Source organism: Chrysemys picta, chromosome 2 (genome assembly GCF_011386835.1).
Source record: "Chrysemys picta bellii isolate R12L10 chromosome 2, ASM1138683v2, whole genome shotgun sequence".
NCBI classification, from domain to species: Eukaryota; Metazoa; Chordata; order Testudines; family Emydidae; genus Chrysemys; species Chrysemys picta.
Genome location: NC_088792.1, coordinates 287,482,202 through 287,500,523, shown reverse-complemented (window position 1 = coordinate 287,500,523; position 18,322 = coordinate 287,482,202). Strand labels below are relative to the sequence as shown.

Sequence of the window (18,322 nt, the reverse complement as noted above, 5' to 3'; positions counted from 1 at the left end):
TCATGGCCAGTACTGCTACTGGAAAAGTCTGTTAACGTGTCTGGGGATGGAGCAGAAATCCTCCCGGGACATCTCCATGAAGCTCTCCTGGAGGTACTCTAAAAGCCTTTCCAGAAGGTTTCTGGGGACAGAAGCCTTATTCCATCCTCCATGGTAGTACATTTTACCACACCATGCTAGTAGCAAGTAATCTGGTATCATTGCATGACAAAGCCTGGCAGTGTATGGTTCCGGTGTTTGCTGGCATTCAAGCAACATCCGTTCTTTATCTGTGTTATCCTCAGGAGAGTGATATTGTTCATAACCTGGTTGAAATACGGGAATTTAATTAAGGGGACATTCATAGGTGGCTGTTCCTACTGGGCTGTTTGCCTGTGGCTGAAAGGAAATCCTCCCCACAGTTAGCCAAGTGGTGGCGCTGAGCTATTCGTGTTTGGCTAGCAGAGATCTTCCCTGATACCAGCCACATGGTGCGGTGGTGGGAGGGTTAAAGTGATCCCAGAGAAAAGGATTTTTTTTTTTGGGGGGGGGGGGGGGGGGGTTAATGTGGTTTCTGCTGCTGCACGTTAACACAAAAACCACAGCCCTAAATGGACAACTCAACAGGCTTTGCTTGGTATGGGAAAGGAGGGCGTTGCTATTATGAAGGTTGCAGAAGCCAAAAGACTATGGCTTACCATGACCGCCTGCAAGCCGAATTCTGTTGCCCGGCGTGTTTGATCTCTAACACCAAAGCTGCAGGCACTCAACATAAGATGCAAAAAATGACCTTGTACTGAAATCACATGTGCTATGTAATGTGAATAGTGTTGTTCACTGTGAAAGAGTATAAGCATTGTTCTGTAAAATGTATCTTTTAAAATACTTCTCTCCCTTTTTTCCTCCCGCAGCTGCAAATGTTTCAAGCCTCCCTCCTCTGTCCCAAACGCTCTCTCAGATAGGCGGCGAAAAAAACCACATGTGTGATGAAATGTTCTGAGCTCATGCAGGCGTCCCACACTGAAAGAGCTCAGCAGAGAGTGTGGAGGAACACAATAGCACAGGACAGGAAAGTGGCCAGTGAACGTGAGGAGAGGTGGCAGCAGGGTGCAATGCTGGGGCTACTGCGGGAACAAATGGACATGATCTGGTGTCTGGTGGAGGTTCAGGAACATCAGCTGGAGAGACTGCCGCTGCAGCCCCTGTTTAACTGCCCTCCCTCCTCCCCAAGTTCCATAGCCGCCTCCTCACCCAGATGCCCAAGAACACGGGGGGAGGGAGGGGGAGAGAGGCTCTGGGGACCCAACCACTCCATCCCAGTGGACAGAAGGCTGTCATTCAACAAGTTTTGAAGTGGCCTTTTCCTTTCCTCCTCCCACACCCCACATGGGCTACCTTGCGAGTTATCTCCCTATTTTTATAATCAATTAATAAAGAATACATTTTTTTTAAACAATAGCAACTTTATTTCCAAGCTGTGATCGAAGGAGGGAGGGTGGGTGGCTTACATGGAATGAGTCAACCACAGGGGTGGGTTTTCATCAAGGAGAAACAAATAGAACTGTCACATGGTACCCTGGCCAGTCATGAAACTGGTTTTCAAAGCTTCTGTGATGCGCAGCGCTTCCTGATGTGCTCTTCTAATCGTCCTGGTGTCTGGCTGTGCGTAATCAGTGGCCAGGCGATTTGCCTCAAACTCCCACCCCACCATAAAACGTCTCCCCCTTACTCTCACAGAGATTATGGAGCGCACAGCAAGCAGCAATAACAATGGGAATATTGGTTTCGCTGAGGTCTGAGCAAATCAGTAAATTGCGCCAGTGACCCTTCAAATGTCCAAATGCACACACTACCACCATTCTGCACTTGCTCAGCCTATAGTTGAACAGCTCCTTACTACTGTCCAGGGTGCCTGTGTATGGCTTCATGAGCCAGGGCATTAAGGGGTAGGCTGGGTCCCCAAGGATAACTATAGGGATTTCAACACCCCCAACAGTTATTTTCTGGTCTGGGAAGTAAATCCCTTCCTGCGGCCGTTTAAACAGACCAGAGTTCCTGAAGATGCGAGCGTCATGAACCTTTCTCGGCCATCCCACGTTGATGTTGGTGAAACGTCCCTTGTGATCCACCAGTGCTTGCAGCACCATTGAAAAGTACCCCTTATGGTTTATGTACTGGCTGCCTCGGTGGTCCGGTCCCAAGATAGGGATATGGGTTCCGTCTATCACCCCACCACAGTTAGGGAATCCCATTGCAGCAAAGCCATCTACTATGACATGCACATTTCCCAGAGTCACTACCTTTGATAGCAGCAGCTCAGTGATTGCATTGGCTACTTGCATGACAGCAGCCCCCACAGTAGATTTTGCCCACTCCAAATTGATTCCCGACTGACCAGTAGCTGTCTGGCGTTGCAAGCTTCCAGAGGGCTATCGCCACTCGCTTGTGAACTGTGAGGGCTGCTCTCATTTTGGTATTCTTGCAGTTCAGGGCAGGGGAAAGCAAGTCACAAAGTTCCATGAAAGTGCCCTTACGCATGCGAAAGTTTTGGAGCCACTGGGAATCATCCCAGACCTGCAACACTATGTGATCCCACCAGTCTGTGCTTGTTTCCCGGACCCAGAATTGGCGTTCCATGGCATGAAACCTGCCCCATTAACACCATGATGTCCACATTGCCGGGGCCCATGCTTTGAGAGAAGTCTGCGTCCATGTCCTCATCACTCTCGTCACCGCACTGCCGTCGCCTCCTCACCTGGTTTTTCCAGCTTCTGCATAAACTGCACAATAATGCGTGAGGTGTTTACAATGCTCATAACTGCTGCGGTGAGCTGAACGGGCTCCATGCTTGCCGTGCTATGGCGTCTGCTCGGGCAATCCAGGGAAAAGGGCGCAAAATGATTGTCTGCCATTGCTTTCACAGAGGGAGGGTTGACTGACTACATTTACCCATAACCACCCACGAAAAATTTTTGGCCCCATCAGACATTGGGAGCTCAACCCAGAATTCCAATGGGCAGCAGGGACTGCGGGATAGCTACCCACAGTGCACTGCTCAGAATGTCGACACTTGCCACGGTACTACGGATGCACACTGCCGAATTAATGTGCTTAGTGTGAACGCATGCACTCGACTTTATACCATCTGTTCCCAAAAATTGACTTCTGTAAAATCGGAGTAATTTCGTAGTGTAGACATACCCTTAGAGCCATACCAGCACCTCTAGGAGCAGCACTGGCCGTAACAAGCAGGGAAGCCTTGCCCTTTGTCCTCCAGACACTCATTTCCAAGGCCAGTTCAACTTGTATCTAATTTTTATTTGCAAACTGACACGCAAATTCTTCATCATGGAGAAAGCTTTACGCCTTTCCAAGATGAGGCATCAATGATTCACCAAACTATGGATCATTCAGAGCAGCTCTGCTGTGCAAGACTTAGTAGACAGTATGGTGAAAGCAGTTAAACTTTACCTCCCACATAGTCATGGCATGATCTGAGGTGACACAAATAGCCAGACTCTGCCCCTGGTTTCTACCACCTTCATGTGAGCAGTCTCCCTTCATTTGAGCTGTCACAGACCTGTAAAAACCATTATAAAGGGTGCTAAGGAGTCACTGGTTCAAACAAAGCACTAACAAGACAGTTCTCACCCCCTCAAGCTAGATGGACCCCATCCTCAAACCTAAGATGACAATGGTCTGTCCATGGGGGGGGGGAAGAGAGAGAGAGAGAGAGAGAGAGAGAGAAAAAAAAACAAACATTCAGCTAACCAATCCAAATACCAGATCTAAAGTCTGCTCAAGCTTTATGGTTGCCAACGCAGCTATGAAATTCTGAGTCTAGCCATAAGCAAACGAGGGCCAACTAAACAGTCTTGATTTACAGTTGAGATTTTAAATGCAAATGAATATAATTTTCTGCATTCAGAGTGCAGTAAGTATAGAGTTTTTATCACCTTTGTTGTCTGCACCATAATTTCTATGTTCAAAGCAGAGTATGAGAATGGTACTCTTCAAACTGCAGATATCCATCAGCTCATCCTCATGAAGTCTTCACTGATCCCCAAGAGCATTATCCTGTATTGATCAGCAGAAAAGCTGCACTTTATACTTCACCTATCATACGAGCTGAATGCAGGAATTCAGCAAGAGAGCAACTGTTTAGACTAAACGGGGTAATGAAAACATACTAAATTATAAGCCATTACAAAATAGCTCTTCCTCTTGGGACTGAGTTTGGTCAAGAATGGACTTGGAAGTTTAAAAACAGCCCAGCAATTAAGTAGCTAACTAATTCAAAGCCGAAGCAAAACTAGGCCTGTTAAGTATTTGAACGAGACCCCTAAGGCAAACCCAAATGCTGTAGCAAGTGGCAAGTAGTCAGCATTCTTCCTTGTAAGTCTTTCAGATGAGACAAAATCAAGGTCCCAACCACCCAGGATTGAGTCCCATGCCAGTTTTACTGGAGTCGGGATGTCCCTTGCGTCCTGGCCAAATTCTACCTTTCGCAATGCCAGAGGGGCAGCTACCCCGCCTCTTTAGAGGGGAAGTCTTAAAGCTAAGGCCCTAGATCAGAACTCAGGAGATAAAGTTTCTATCCCAGTCTACCTGTATGACTTTACACCACAAGCTTCCTCCCTTCATGCCTCATTTCTCCATCTCTAATATGTGGATAATGTTATTTCCCTACATACCAGGGGTGTTGTGAAGATACAGTCAACAGTGTTTGAGCAGCTGTGATGGGAGCTATTGAAAAGACTACCAATAAATATTATTAACTGTTGACCTTAACTCATGCATTGTTCCTGTTCACTTTCAAACAGTTACCGCATTCCACCCTAGAAGTGGATGCTATTCAGTAGTGGGGAGGTGAAATTATGTAATTTAAACACATAAGATGTTGTATAAACACTGATTCAAACTCATACAATTAAATACCTACTCATTTGTACATGTTATTAAAGCTGATAAACCAGTTTGAGATGTACCTGGATGAAGAGTGCTGTATCAATAGAAATCCCAATGTAAGCCTTCTAATACAATGTGTCTTTCCCCGTCCTCTCCAGTCTTTAAAGTTGGTTTGCAAAGGGGAAAAAAAGATGGGTTCATAGACACACAGACTAGCTATATTAAAAGAATGTTATTTAGGTTGTAAAGTCAAGCACTCAAAAGTTAGGAACTGCCAGATTTACAGTTGCCTGTAATTTGGCTTCCTTATGCATACAACCTGCATACTGAATGAGGCGGGGGTCCGGTGGGAAAAAAATAGTATTTAATCAAATGTTCAAATATTTAATGCATACAGCCAAGGGGACACAATTAAGGCTGCATTGGCAACTGTCAATTTATTATTTTCTAAATTTCGAGTGCTAGACTTTGCAACCTAAATAAACATTATTTTAATGTAAGTTTTTGGACTTAGCCTTCAATAAATTGTGCTTGTCTCTCTTTGGAAAGTAGTAAACAAGTTCTATTATACAAAACTAACAACCCCTCCCTCATCTCAATCATGCATCAGCAGGGACTGAACCTGAGCCTTCAGCCCTGTCACCCGAGATAGGGGCCTAACTACACTAGCTGGCAGCAGGAGACTCATCCCAGGTTGGGGGAAATGGGCCGCTATGCCATGCACTGTGGCCAAAGGGTGGTTGAAAAAAATCCTGTCCCATCGTGATTCCAGAGGGATTTGATGCTGAGGCCATTTAAGACCTGAATTATCAGTAAAAAGCAGTAACAGAAGACTGGAATTTTTAATGTAAAACACATGCAAAAAAGTGTTTTGTTTTAAATCAGGCCTTTACCCAGCAAAAGAGGGTCACAATTTTTGATTTGCAGATCACCTTTGGACCGCACCCTTTCAGGTTTCCCATGCCCCATGTTTGATCAGAAGGAAGTGTTCCCGGGTACCCGACTGCATTGGCTAAGGACCTTTGCTAATTCTTTCTGGGTGGTGCCAACATTCTCTCTCTTACACACACATTGTATTAAAATAAAACCTGTAAAGAAAAGAATCAAATTAAATGTAACAATACAGCCATGGCAATCAGATAGATTAGACAGATGAATCCAGAAATCTGTCTCAGCTTTAGAAATGCAGCAGTAAAAAAAAATTAGCATAACTATTTGCAGAAAGCTCAGAATGCAGCCATTTTATGAAGGACAGAATCAGATGGGTCCCTCTGCATCACTATGAAAATAATGAGGAATTTCATCATCATTAGCACAATGCGAATAATGGTCAATGGCCAAGACACACCTCAACGCTCATTAATAATTCCATCCAAGAGCCTGTGGAGCAGCTCATAGGCCAGTTTTTTCTCACAATCCCATGTGGGAACTTTGGACAGTTGCAGCAGGATTTTAGACTGTATGCTGAGGGTCATCAATAAACACATTAGTTCTGAGGTGAATTAAAGTACACGGTGTAGTGGTCCCATGATATCAAAGAGACAAGGTGGGTGAGGTAATATCTTTTATTGGACCAACTTCTGATGGTGAGAGTCTGAGAGACGAGCTTTCTAGCTACAAAGAGCTTTTCTTCAAGTCTGGGAAATGTACTCTGTCTAAACTTGAAAGCTGGTCTGTCTCACCAACAGAAGTTGGTCCAAACGATATTACCTCACCCACTGTGTTTAAACTACGTCAGGGATATCGGTTCCTATTGGAAAAGACTTGCTGCACATGTGGGATCAGTTACTGCACACACACACACACACACACACACACACACACACACACAAGTTGTGGCTTGATGGGATTACAGGAATGCTCCTTCGGACCACGTCCATCCAAAGTGCAGCCACTAATATCTTCCATGGCTGATCAGAGTATGTCACTCTGTGATGGAGTGAGCTCCCCACACTATCCCTGTAAGAGCTGAATTGGGTCAGGTTGGCCCAATCAGCTATTAGGCTGCAAATAGGGAAGCTTTTGGCTGGAGGCAGCTAATTAGAGAACTGGCTCACCTGTGCAGGAACAGGCAGGGCCTATAAAACCAGGTAGCAAGCTCTAGGCTGTGGGAAAGGGCAGTCACTCGCTGGGAAGGAGTGTATGGAGGCTGCGAAGATGTGTAAGCTGCAATCACTCCCTAGGAAGAGAGAGTTTGGAACTGGTACACCCAGAGCAAGGATGGAAACCAGGAATTGTAGGAAGCAGTCCAGGGAAGGAGCAGTGCGGGCTGGGAGAGGAAAGCCCAGAACTGCTGGGTGTAGGGTCCCTGGACTGGAACCCAGAGTAGTGGGTGGGCCCGGGTTCCCCTACCAGCCACCGAGGGCATGGCAGTGAATGGAAAGACCTCCTGGGTCACTGTGGTAGTGAGAGAATTGAAGGACTGTACTCCGGAAGGGGGAAAATGCTGAGTGATCCAGCCAGAGGGCTGAGTCATGAAGAGGAGGCTGTAGTCCCAGGGACAAGAGAAGAGCTACAGACGAGAGAGAGAGAGAGAGAGAGAGAGAGATGATGATGTGACAGCATGCAAACCATGGATGGGGGCATCAGCCTTGAAAACTAATCCCCGAAGTGACAAGCAGGATTCACCACTATGATGAGTGAACTTAGTCAAGAGGGGCAGTTTCACGACTTTCACTTGCCTCTCATTATCCACTGTAATCGGTCTGCTTTTGGTAGCACCCACTAGGTGACAGACCTTTTCCACATTTGACAGTTTCAGCTCTTAGGAGCTAACAATCTCAGGACCGAGCTCAGGAGAGAGGGGGCAATGGGAAACTTGTACATAAACATTCACTATAAACTACTACATTAAATTTTTTATCCTCTTCAAGGCACTTTTCAACTCGACTCTGGCCTATTGCTGATTGGGTCTCTTCCCTTTCCACCAAGGACAGCTTCAGCACTACATTCATCTCATCTTCTACTTTGCCAATGATGCCATGCTCAATTCCATTTGCTTCATTCTCCCATCCTTATCTGTGGGTTTTCCCCACACACATGAAATGTCCTACTCATCCTTGTTTGCCAAGCCACCACACCACACTCTACACATTAGTATCTCGTCTGAAAACTCATCCATTCACCATGCACATGATGGAACAATATTGCTTAAAACTATTCCAAGCTACTCTTTCCTCTGGACTTCTGCCCATCTCATCTGATTCTGTCTTGCTTAGATTGCGAACTCTGAGGCAGGGATTGTTTGTATTTTGTGTATAGGATGTGGCTACGTATATGGTCAGTGTAGCGAGTCGGTGTGGCTCCCCTCCTGCCCAGAAGAGGGAGCCCACGTGCAGGCACCAGAGTGGGTGGGACCACCACCGCCTGTCCCCGCCCCCCGGAAGTCAAGGGGCGGGACAGGAAGTATAAAGGCCGGCCGCCAGAGCTCAGTCGGCGGCCAGCCACCGCAGGGAGCAGACGTGTGGCCGGGAGCTCCCGGCCAGGAGACCGCCGAAGACCGAGGCCTGGACCCTAGCTGGCCCGAGCTACCCCGGGCGCGCTACGAGGAGGAGCCACTGGAGCCCGTCCGCTCCCGTCACTGGGAGAACCCCTGGGAACCCCCACCCCACCAACCCTGAGGGTGAGACTGTACCCGAACCCCTCCGCCCCTGCTGCTACCCAGAGGAGCCGCCTGAGGACCGTTGGCCTGACTTCCCGGCAGAGCTACCGGACCTGCCACCGAGCCCTGGCAGAGAGGAGCCCATGCAGATGGACTGGCCCGATCCTGGCGCGACGAACGAGGTAGGCTTTGAGGGGGATCGTGGAAGTAGCCCGGGGGTAGCCGACCCCGGTCCGGCTGTAACCGAGTGTGAGCCTATGTCAGTGTGTTGTGGTCTGGATACCCCACTGACCAGCAGCGGCAGTAACCGCTGCTAGGGCCCCGGGCTGGAACGCAGTGGAGTGGGTGGGCCTGCGTTCCCCCCTGCCACCCCCCGCTCACGGGTGGCAGGTTTCCCCCTCACCCAACGCTCGGCTACAGAGAGCCTAGGCGTGCCTTACCTGGGCTTCTGAACTGTTTGCTCGCTCAGCCCCCTGCAAACAAGGGCCTGAGCCTAACTGTGTTTGCCCCGCCCTGATCCAGGGCCTGGGCTCTGAACTATTTGCTCGCTCAGCCCCTGCAGTCAAGGGCCTGAGCTTTAACTGTGGTTGCTCCGGTCCTGCACCAAAGAGCCGGAGCTTCGAGACTAACTGACTGCTTGTTCCCACAGTAGCGAGTCGGTGTGGCTCCCCTCCTGCCCGGAAGGGTCGAGCCCCGGCTAGGACCTATTACAGTCAGTAATAATTCTTGACAACTACTGAAGAAGTCTACAAAAATGACCTCTCTACTTCGATCTGCCCCACATTAAAGTTCGAACCTTAACCATCTAATTTGTGTTTATCAAGCCGATTATGCACCATTTCACATAGATCTATTTTTAAAAGCCATACAGGTTACTGACGCCCCACTGGGGGGATACAGGTGCTACCATCTCATAATATATGGGTACGGATTTGTTTGCAAATCACTAAATTGATTTGGGCATTTAAGTGACTGTTGTCCAATGGTTAGAGACTTCGGATCAGGATTCCTGTATGCTGTCCACAGCTCTGGCCAACCGCACAGGTTGAGAGACTGGCAAATCAACCCCTCCTGCCTCTGTTCCCTTATCTATGGGAGTAGAACATCCCTGCAATGTAGGTACACCTCTACCCCGATAGAACGCTGTCCTCTGGAGCCAAAAAAAAAAAATCATCTTACTGCATTATAGGTGAAACTGCGTTATCGAACTTGCTTTGATCCGCCAGAGTGGGCAGTCCTCCCCCCCCCCCCCCCCCTCCCGGAGCGCTGCTTTACCGCGTTATATCCGAATTCGTGTTATATCGGGTCACGTTATATTGGGGTAGAGGTGTAATCATTGCTGTGAGGCTTAATTTGCTAGTGTTTGGAAAGTGCTTTGAGATTCTCACATGGAAGGTGCTAAAGGATTAAATACACAACTTAATGACAAAGTTGGCAGCGTTGAGGTCAAAATTTCAAAATGGGCTGGATGCCCAGGGAAACCTCAACACTTTAACTAGTAACCTTGACATTGTCATTTATTCTCTTTTTTCATTAAAAAAATATAAGAATGTTTACACCATAGTGAAGGAGGAGTCAGCCTGCTGGTCTGCAGTTGATCAAAATGAAGATTTCACACACCCTTCCCTCCTAGGCTCTCCTCAGAATTTCCTTTGTTTTTATCCCAGCTTCAGGAAACACCTTGTTCCATTTCAACCTCTTGCTACATGCATACTTACAGCCCCTATTGGTGAAATAACTATTTTCCTGTCACCCAAAATAGTAAGAATCATTAAAACATGCAAGACAATACTAGTGGAAATAGTGTTTTCAAGAGTTAGGCGGAGGATTAATTGCTTGCAACACTTAGCAAGGTGGTTATTTCCAATTCAGATACAGCAAGAATACACTTACAAAATATTATATGGACGTTGCAATGATAAATATATTATCAAGACAAAGATGCAAGTCAGCTAGCACATGCCCGGCATCAAAGACTGAGGCAGATTCTAAAATGTGAAAACATCCTTTCACTAAGCAGATACACCACAAACAGCAGCAGCAAAAATAATCAGAGAGAAAAGACAAAAGCGTGATTGTAAAAAGGAGCAGAATCTCTGAATGCATTAAGAGGGAGGGGAAAGGAAAATGCATGCAAACCAACAGAATGGCAGAAACGGTAATCCAGGGATAGGGAAAGACTCACAGAGACACACAGTCAGGTGGGGCCACAGAAATAGCCTTCAAGCACCTGGAAAATGAGATGCAAAACAAAGCAGAGATTAACCAGAAATTGTCAACATCTCAGGAAACAAATACAGCCATAATTTTGTTCCAAGGCAAACCGAATGGAGGACCCCATGCTGCTATCTTATCCTGAGGGACCTGGATAAGAAGAGGGAGCAGTGAGGGCTGGGAAAAGCTGCCTGTCTCTAGGCTCACTGTGTTTCTGCAGCTCTAGGTTATCCAGGAGCCACCTGCTGCTTAACACCTGCTTTTCTCCCCTCTGTTGGTGCAAGTGCCCCTAACACAGCAAGCTAAATGGAGCAGACTTCCCCCTTATTTATATTGTTGCAGGCAGGAGACAGTTGCCATGCAAACATCTTCTCTTTGCTTCTGCAGTACTCATTAGATGGGCTGCTTCTACAGCACTCAACTTAGACTGGTGTAGCAAAAATTAATGCACTCCCCTCAAAATAGCAGGTGAGAGGGAGGGTGAATGGGGCTGATAAGAGCAAAAGGTGTGGGAAGCAAAACAGACAGAAAAGCGAGGCAACAGAAGAGAACAGCCAAAAATAAAAAGGAAAAATATGGCACAGTTCAGGGCACTGCAACTGTATTTCCCCCTTGTGATCCAGCAAGTGCGTCCACACTAGACTCCCAGCTCCTGTGCTGGGTCACCTGTCTTCGGTGGAGACCCATATCCTCCTTCCCAGCCAGGGTTTTTCCAGGCTGCACAGTTCCCTGCCTAAATTTAATTCCCCAGAAAGTCAGACCAGTTACGCAGGCTTGCTTTGCTTTCTCCTCAGAGGCCATAAACAGCATAATTGACTACAGTTATAAGTTACCATAGACACCTTCCTAAGCAAGCATATTTATTCTTAAGGTGAAAGCATTAGAGGAAAACAATAAAAAACCTATACATGCTAAAAAGCTTACCAGAGATTAACCCAACTCCAACTTCAGGCTCTGACACGACCCTCTGCCTCTGGCAGTAGCCTATGCAAGAGGCATCAGAGGAAGTAGGAGAGAATTTAGTCAATAATGCCATTTTTAAACTGGGTTGGGGATAAGGCTAGGAGAAGAGAAAATCAGAAGTATAACAAAGCAGACACCAAGAAAAAGGGACACAAAAGGGGCAAAGCAAGCCATTTAGGCTAAGGAATTCCAGCAGCAATAAAGAGTTAAGTTTCATCGTCGCTGATAGTATTTATAATACCTACTGCTCCAATGAGAAATAGGCATCAACTCATGGGATATATACATTTCTCTTGGGACGAGGAGCAAGGCCCTGTAGATGAGCCAGATATGACAAAGGAGGATTTTGTTCATTAACGTAGTTCCAGGCACACCAGTGGCATACTGGCATGCAAGAGGACAAGACCATTGCCCCAAGGTCAGAGGTGAAAGTAAGCCGGTACAGTCCGGTACAGTGTACCGGCAAGAGCTGATACGCCATGCCGGACTGGACCAGCTTCTCCAGCGGTGATTTAAAGGGCCCAGGGCTCCAGCCGCTGCGGGGTGCCCCGGGCCCTTTAAAGCGCGGCCCGAGCCCCACTTGGTGCTTAGGAACAAAGGAGGGGATGGCATGAAAATCCAACAAGCTGCAGGTGGGAGAAACCTCAACAGTTCTGGGTGGACATGAAGCTGCAGTACAAAGTACAGTCATGTGTGATGTCCAGCCTTGCTTTATATCTTGTTAGACATTGAAATACCTGCACCATCAGTCAATTCAGAGACTTCATTTTACAAGCAGGGTGTATTTAAATATAGTTTCTTCTCTTTAGTGCTCAAAATAGATTTTAGCTAGGCCACTGCATTACTCTAACATGGCTCATTAGAGCAGAAAATTAAGATGGGCCAGCAAATAGCAAGTTCAATCCAGTATCAGAATATAATGTTAGGCTCTTAGATGAAAAAGCACCTTGGCACATATGAGAATGATCTCAGGTGCCCATGACAGATCAGCTAGATGGATAAGACATTTTTAGCAAGTTGAGTTCTAGGGAGAAGTAGTACACCTCTACCCAGATATAACGCAACCCAATATAACACACATTTGGATACAACGCGGTAAAGCAGTGCTCGGATGGGGGGGGGGGGGGGGGGGGAGGCTGCGCCCTCTGGCGGTTCAAAGCAAGTTCGATATAACACGGTTTCACCTATAACGCGGTAAGATTTTTTGGCTCCCAAGGACAGTGTTATATTGGGGTAGATGTGTACATATTGTGTAGCTGTAGTCACTCCATAGTGAAGGCTAGCACTGAATTTCCATTATAAAGCCTGACTTCTCCCACCTCACTCAAAAACAATCAAAGTTATACCTGAAAACTGGTATGTTAGAGAAATTCACCTTTGAACCTGGAGCTATCAAGTTTGAAGAAACCTCGAAGGGGCTCCTGAATTATAACATTCTAAAACAGAGGCATTGAGCTCCAAAAGACTAACTGTTGCCACTTTGTAGGGGGGGGGAAAAGCAGGAGAGAACATTTGACTGGTCTCCCAGAGCAAAGATAGTAGAAGAGAAGGATTGGAGGGACGGATACCTGTCAGAGCAGGGGTAGTCCCTGAGCACTGTAGTTTAGTCAATCTAAACCCAGTGTAGCTGCAGCTAGGTCGAAGGAAAAATGCTTCTGTTGACCTCGCTACTGTCACTTTAGGTACAGCTCCTACAACAACAATGGGAAAACCCTTCCATCACTGTAGGACACATCTACGCAACAGTGCTACACCAGCATAGCTATTGTGCAGTAGCTGTGCCACTCCAGCAGCTAATGCCTGAGGCCATGCCTACAGTACAGACACTATAGTGGCACAGCCAATCCAACACTGTAGAAGGCAGAAGGCGTTTTCCCATTGATGTAGGTCAATGGTTCTCAAACTGTCGGTTGGGACCCCAAAGTGGGTCGTGACCCTGTTCTAATGGGGTCACCAGGGCTGGCTTAGACTTGCTGTGGCCTGGGGCCAAAGCCTGAGCCCAACTGCTAGGGGCCAAAGCCCAACGGCTTCAGCCCTGGGCAATGGGGCTCAGGTTACAGGTCCCTTGCCTGGGGCTGAAGCTCTTGGGTTTTGGCTCCCTCCCCCACCACACACACACACACACACACACACACACACACACACCTGGGGCAGTGGGGCTCAGGCTTTGCTCCCCCACTCCTGGGGCAGCAGGGCTTGAGCGAGCTCAGTCCCCCGTCCTGGGGTCGTGTAGTAATTTTTGTTGCCAGAAGGGGGTTATGGTGCAATGAAGTTTGAGAAACCCTGATGTAGGTGTGACGTTATTGACATGAACTGGGACCATATGGATCATTGTTGCAACCAAGGTCCTGTAGTGGCACCAGATCTTGTATAAAAGGGGTCTATGGAGAGGTTATGGTTTGCTGGTTATGATTATGCTCTCTGTATGTGTGTATCATTTTTTTAGTTGAAGTTATGAATATCGGCTCTATACTGTCTGTATTTCAAACTTATGCTACGCTTCTGGATGACACCCCAGACAAGTTGGTGTCAGCTCTGCCTAGCTTGCTTGATGGCCCATTAAGGACCATCAGCTATACAACTGACCCATTAAGAGAAGGCAGATACACCTTATGACTCAGCAAAGTATGCAGGGACTTGCCCATGTGACTCCAAATTCCATTTTGCTATAATTTTCCACAGTAAGAACAAAGAGGTGTTCCTACACCTGGAAAAGACTATAAAAGGCTAATGACTCATCTCCATTAGGTCTTCAATCCTGCTTCTTACCTCTGGAGGGACTTTGCTACTAGGGTGACCAAATAGCGAGTGTGAAAAATCGGGACGGGGGTGGGGGGGGTAATAGGAGCCTATATAAGAAAAAGACCCCAAAATCGGGACTGTCCCTATAAAATCGGGACATCTGGTCACCCTATTTGCTACAAACAGAAGCTCTACACAAAGGACTGATGACCTATCCCAGCTGTGAGTGTACTCCAGAGACTTGATTTGAACCTGCAGTTTATTCTATCACTGCTACAAGACTGAACCAAGAATTTTGCCATTACTGTATGTAATTGATTCCATTTAACCAAGTCTAGCTCTCATCTGTATCTTTTTCCTTTTATGAATAAACCTTTAGATTTTAGATTCTAAAGATTGGCAACAGTGTAATTTGTGAGCAAGATCCAATTTCTATATTGACCTGGGTCTGGGGCTTGGTCCTTTGGGATCAGGAGACCCTTTTCTTATTTTACCAGGGCATTGGTTTTCATAACCATTCATCCCCATAACGAGTGACACTGGTGGCGATACTGGGAAACTGGAGTGTCTAAGGGAATTGCTTGTGTGACTTTGGTTTTATCTTACTGGCTAACCACAAGTCTTCTCTGTTTGGCTGGTTTGGTTTGCCTTGGTGGGCATAGAAACCCCAGCCTTGGGCTGTATCTGCCCTGCTTTAAGCAATTTGTCCTGAATTGATGCTCTCAATTGGGTCCTGCCAGAACCAGCATCGTTACAGTAGGTAATCCACCTCCCCAAGCACCAGTAGCTAGGGCGATGGAACATCTCTTCCATCAAACTAGCTGCGTCTACACCAGGGGGTTTGGTCAGCTTACTACAGGGCTCAGGACACCCCTGAGCAACATAGCTAGGTCAATTGAACTTTTAAGTGTAGAGTAGGCCTCAGTCTCCAGCGGTCTTGGCTGTGTCGCATTTAAATCTGGCTGTGTCAATAAAAAGACTCAAATGCTTGTGAGTCACCCATGGTTCAAGTCTCCTGCATATTGTAGAAGGTGGGGGGGGGGGGGGGGAGAAGAGAAGAGGAGAGAGAAACTTCCTCAGATTCTCCCTCCCTTTCACCAACTCCCACTTCTCACCCAGTCTTCAGTCCATTCAGACCTCCCGAGTTCCTCCAACAGTCCTCTGTGGTTCACTGCAGTGGGATTCCTCCTGATCAGTCATTTTAGGGTCATAGGATGGAGACAGAAGCACTAGTGCATGCAGGAGCAACCCAATGAAGCACTCTTCTAATTTAGGCCCCTAACATACTGTAAGAGCAAGACCTGCTCTTCCTTCCATGTTCTTCTGCCCCCCAAACTACCTGGAGACAGAGGGTGGTCATGGGAGCATAGGAAATGAGTCTCCCACCCAATTGTTGCGGATTGTGGGGGAGTTAGGGCCCTGCACCCCTCTTCCCGAGATTCACTGCGACTCTCAGCCAGCCAGTAAAGCAGAAGGTTTATTTAAGGACAGGAACACAGTCTCAAGCAGAGCGTGCAGGTACGACCAGACCCCCTCAATTAGGTCCCTCGGGGAGGTTCAGGGAGCTTAGACCCCAGCTTGGGGTTCCTTGCGTTGCACCACCCAGCCCCAACCGAAACTAAAACTCCCAACTCCTCCCGCTGCTCCTCTCCTTTGTTCAGTCTCCCGGGCAGAAGGTGTTAATTCTCCCCACCCCCGTTCCTGGCTCAGGTTACAGCTCAGGTAGCTTCCTTCAAGGGAAGTCCCACATCCCCACTGCAACCCCCCTGCAACATTCCCAGGTCAAATCTGCCCTGCTCCCTGCTCCGTCACATCTCTCCCCCCTTCGAGACTGAACTGAGCGGGGTCACTCTGACCAGTGACCTGGGGAAGTTCAGGGCTCCCTCTCCGGGACAACGCGTCCGCTATCAGGTTGTCACGTCCCTTCACATGGACCACGTCCATGTCATAATCCTGCAGGAGCAGGCTCCATGTCAGGAGCTTGGCGTTGGCTCCTTTCATCTGGTGCAGCCAGGTCAGGGGAGAGTGGTCGGTGTGCACGGTGAAGTGACGCCCAAAGAGATATGGCTCTAGTTTCTTGAGGGCCCACACCATGGCCAGGCATTCCTTCTCGATGGCCGCGTAGTTCTGCTCCCGGGGTAGCAACTTCTTGCTCAGGTACACGATGGGGTGTCTCTCCCCCTTTTCATCCTCCTGCATTAACACCGCCCCCAGTCCTGTGTCTGAGGCGTCGGTGAACACCATAAAGGGCTTGTCAAAGTCTGGGTTTGCCAGAACTGGGCCACTGACCAGAGCCTCCTTCAGCGCCCGGAGAGCCTCCTGGCACTCCTCGGTCCAGACCACTTTGTCTGGCTTCCCCTTCTTGCACAGCTCAGTGATGGGGGCGGCTATGGCGCTAAAGTGGGGCACGAACCTCCGATAGTACCCTGCCATCCCAATAAAGGCTTGGACCTGCTTTTTGGTTTGAGGAGCGGGCCAGTCTCTGATCACCTCCACTTTGGCTGGTTCCGGCTTTAGGCAGCCGCTTCCCACCCGGTGGCCTAGGTAGGATACCTCAGCCATCCCCACCTTGCACTTCTCCGGTTTTACGGTCAGCCCAGCCTTCTGGAGTCGGTCCAGCACTTGTCTAACCTGGGATATGTGGTCCTCCCAGGTCTGGCTAAAGACACAGATGTCATCGATATACGCCACGGCAAAACTCTCCATCCCCCTCAGTAGCTGATCCACCAGGCGCTGGAAGGTGGCCGGCGCTCCCTTGAGGCCGAAGGGCAGGGTCAGGAACTCATAGAGCCCCAGAGGGGTGACAAAGGCCGATTTCAGCCTGGCATCTGCATCCAGCGGCACTTGCCAATAGCCCTTTGTAAGATCCATGGTGGTAAGGTACCGAGCACCTCCCAGCTTGTCTAGGAGCTCGTCCGGCCTGGGCATGGGGTAGGCATCGGCTACAGTGATGGCATTGAGCTTCCGATAGTCCACACAGAACCGGATCGACCCGTCCTTTTTGGGGACCAGCACCACCGGCGAGGCCCAAGGGCTGGAAGACGGCTGAATCACCCCCAAAGCCAGCATGTCATTGACCTCTCTTTCCAGGTCCTGAGCAGTTTTCCCTGTGGCTCGGAAGGGGGAGCATTTTATAGGCGGGTGCGATCCTGTCTGCACCCGGTGGACAGTCAGATTAGTGCGTCCAGGCTGGTTGGAAAACAGCTGCTGGTACAGATGCAGCACCCCTCCGATCTCAGCTCGCTGGGCAGGGGTTAGCCGATCAGAGAGGGGAATTGCTTCCAGGGGGAAGCCAACTCTTGTCCCAGGGAATAGATCTACTAAAGGGTCATCTCCCTGCCCCTCCCACTGTCCACACACGGCCAACACCATATTCCCCCTGTCATAATATGGCTTCATCATATTCACGTGGTACACCCGGTGGTGGTGTGCCCGGTTCGACAGCTCCACCACATAGTTTACCTCGTTTAGTTGCTTGACAACCTTGAAGGGCCCTTCCCAGGCGGCCTGGAGTTTGTTTTTCCTCACGGGGATGAGGACCATCACCTGATCCCCAGTGGCGAAGGCGCGGGCCCGTGCTGTGCGGTCATACCAGACCTTCTGCTTCCTCTGGGCTCTGGCCAGATTCTCCCTGGCCAGGCCCATGAGCTCGGCAAGTCGTTCCCGGAAGGTCAGGACATACTCCACCACTGACTCTCCGTCAGGAGTGGCCTTCCCCTCCCATTCGTCTCTCATCAGGTCCAGGGGCCCCCTTACCCGCCTTCCATATAGCAGTTCGAAAGGCGAAAACCCGGTAGACTCCTGGGGTACCTCCCTGTACGCAAACAGCAGGTGAGGTAAGTACTTGTCCCAGTCCTGCGGGTGCTGATTCATAAATGTTTTCAGCATCATTTTTAGCGTCCCATTGAACCTCTC

General features: G+C 48.6%; 1 protein-coding gene across 7 annotated transcripts in view; it reads right to left on the bottom strand.

Annotated features, from left to right (window-relative positions):
- Nucleotides 1-18,322, bottom strand: part of ARHGAP39 (Rho GTPase activating protein 39) — a 395,325-nt gene that overhangs the window by 356,882 nt on the left and 20,121 nt on the right. Inside the window, exons 2-3 of one of the 7 annotated variants that reach the window (XM_065586370.1) lie at nt 4,968-5,046; nt 3,936-4,056 (exon numbers count right to left, since the gene is read on the bottom strand). The exons of 5 other annotated variants lie outside the window; for them this stretch is intronic. The gene's annotated coding sequence lies outside the window, so the exon portion shown is untranslated. Of the gene's footprint in view, nt 1-3,935; nt 5,047-18,322 lie in introns of all 7 variants that reach the window. One more of the 7 variants, XM_065586369.1, reaches the window with a different exon arrangement.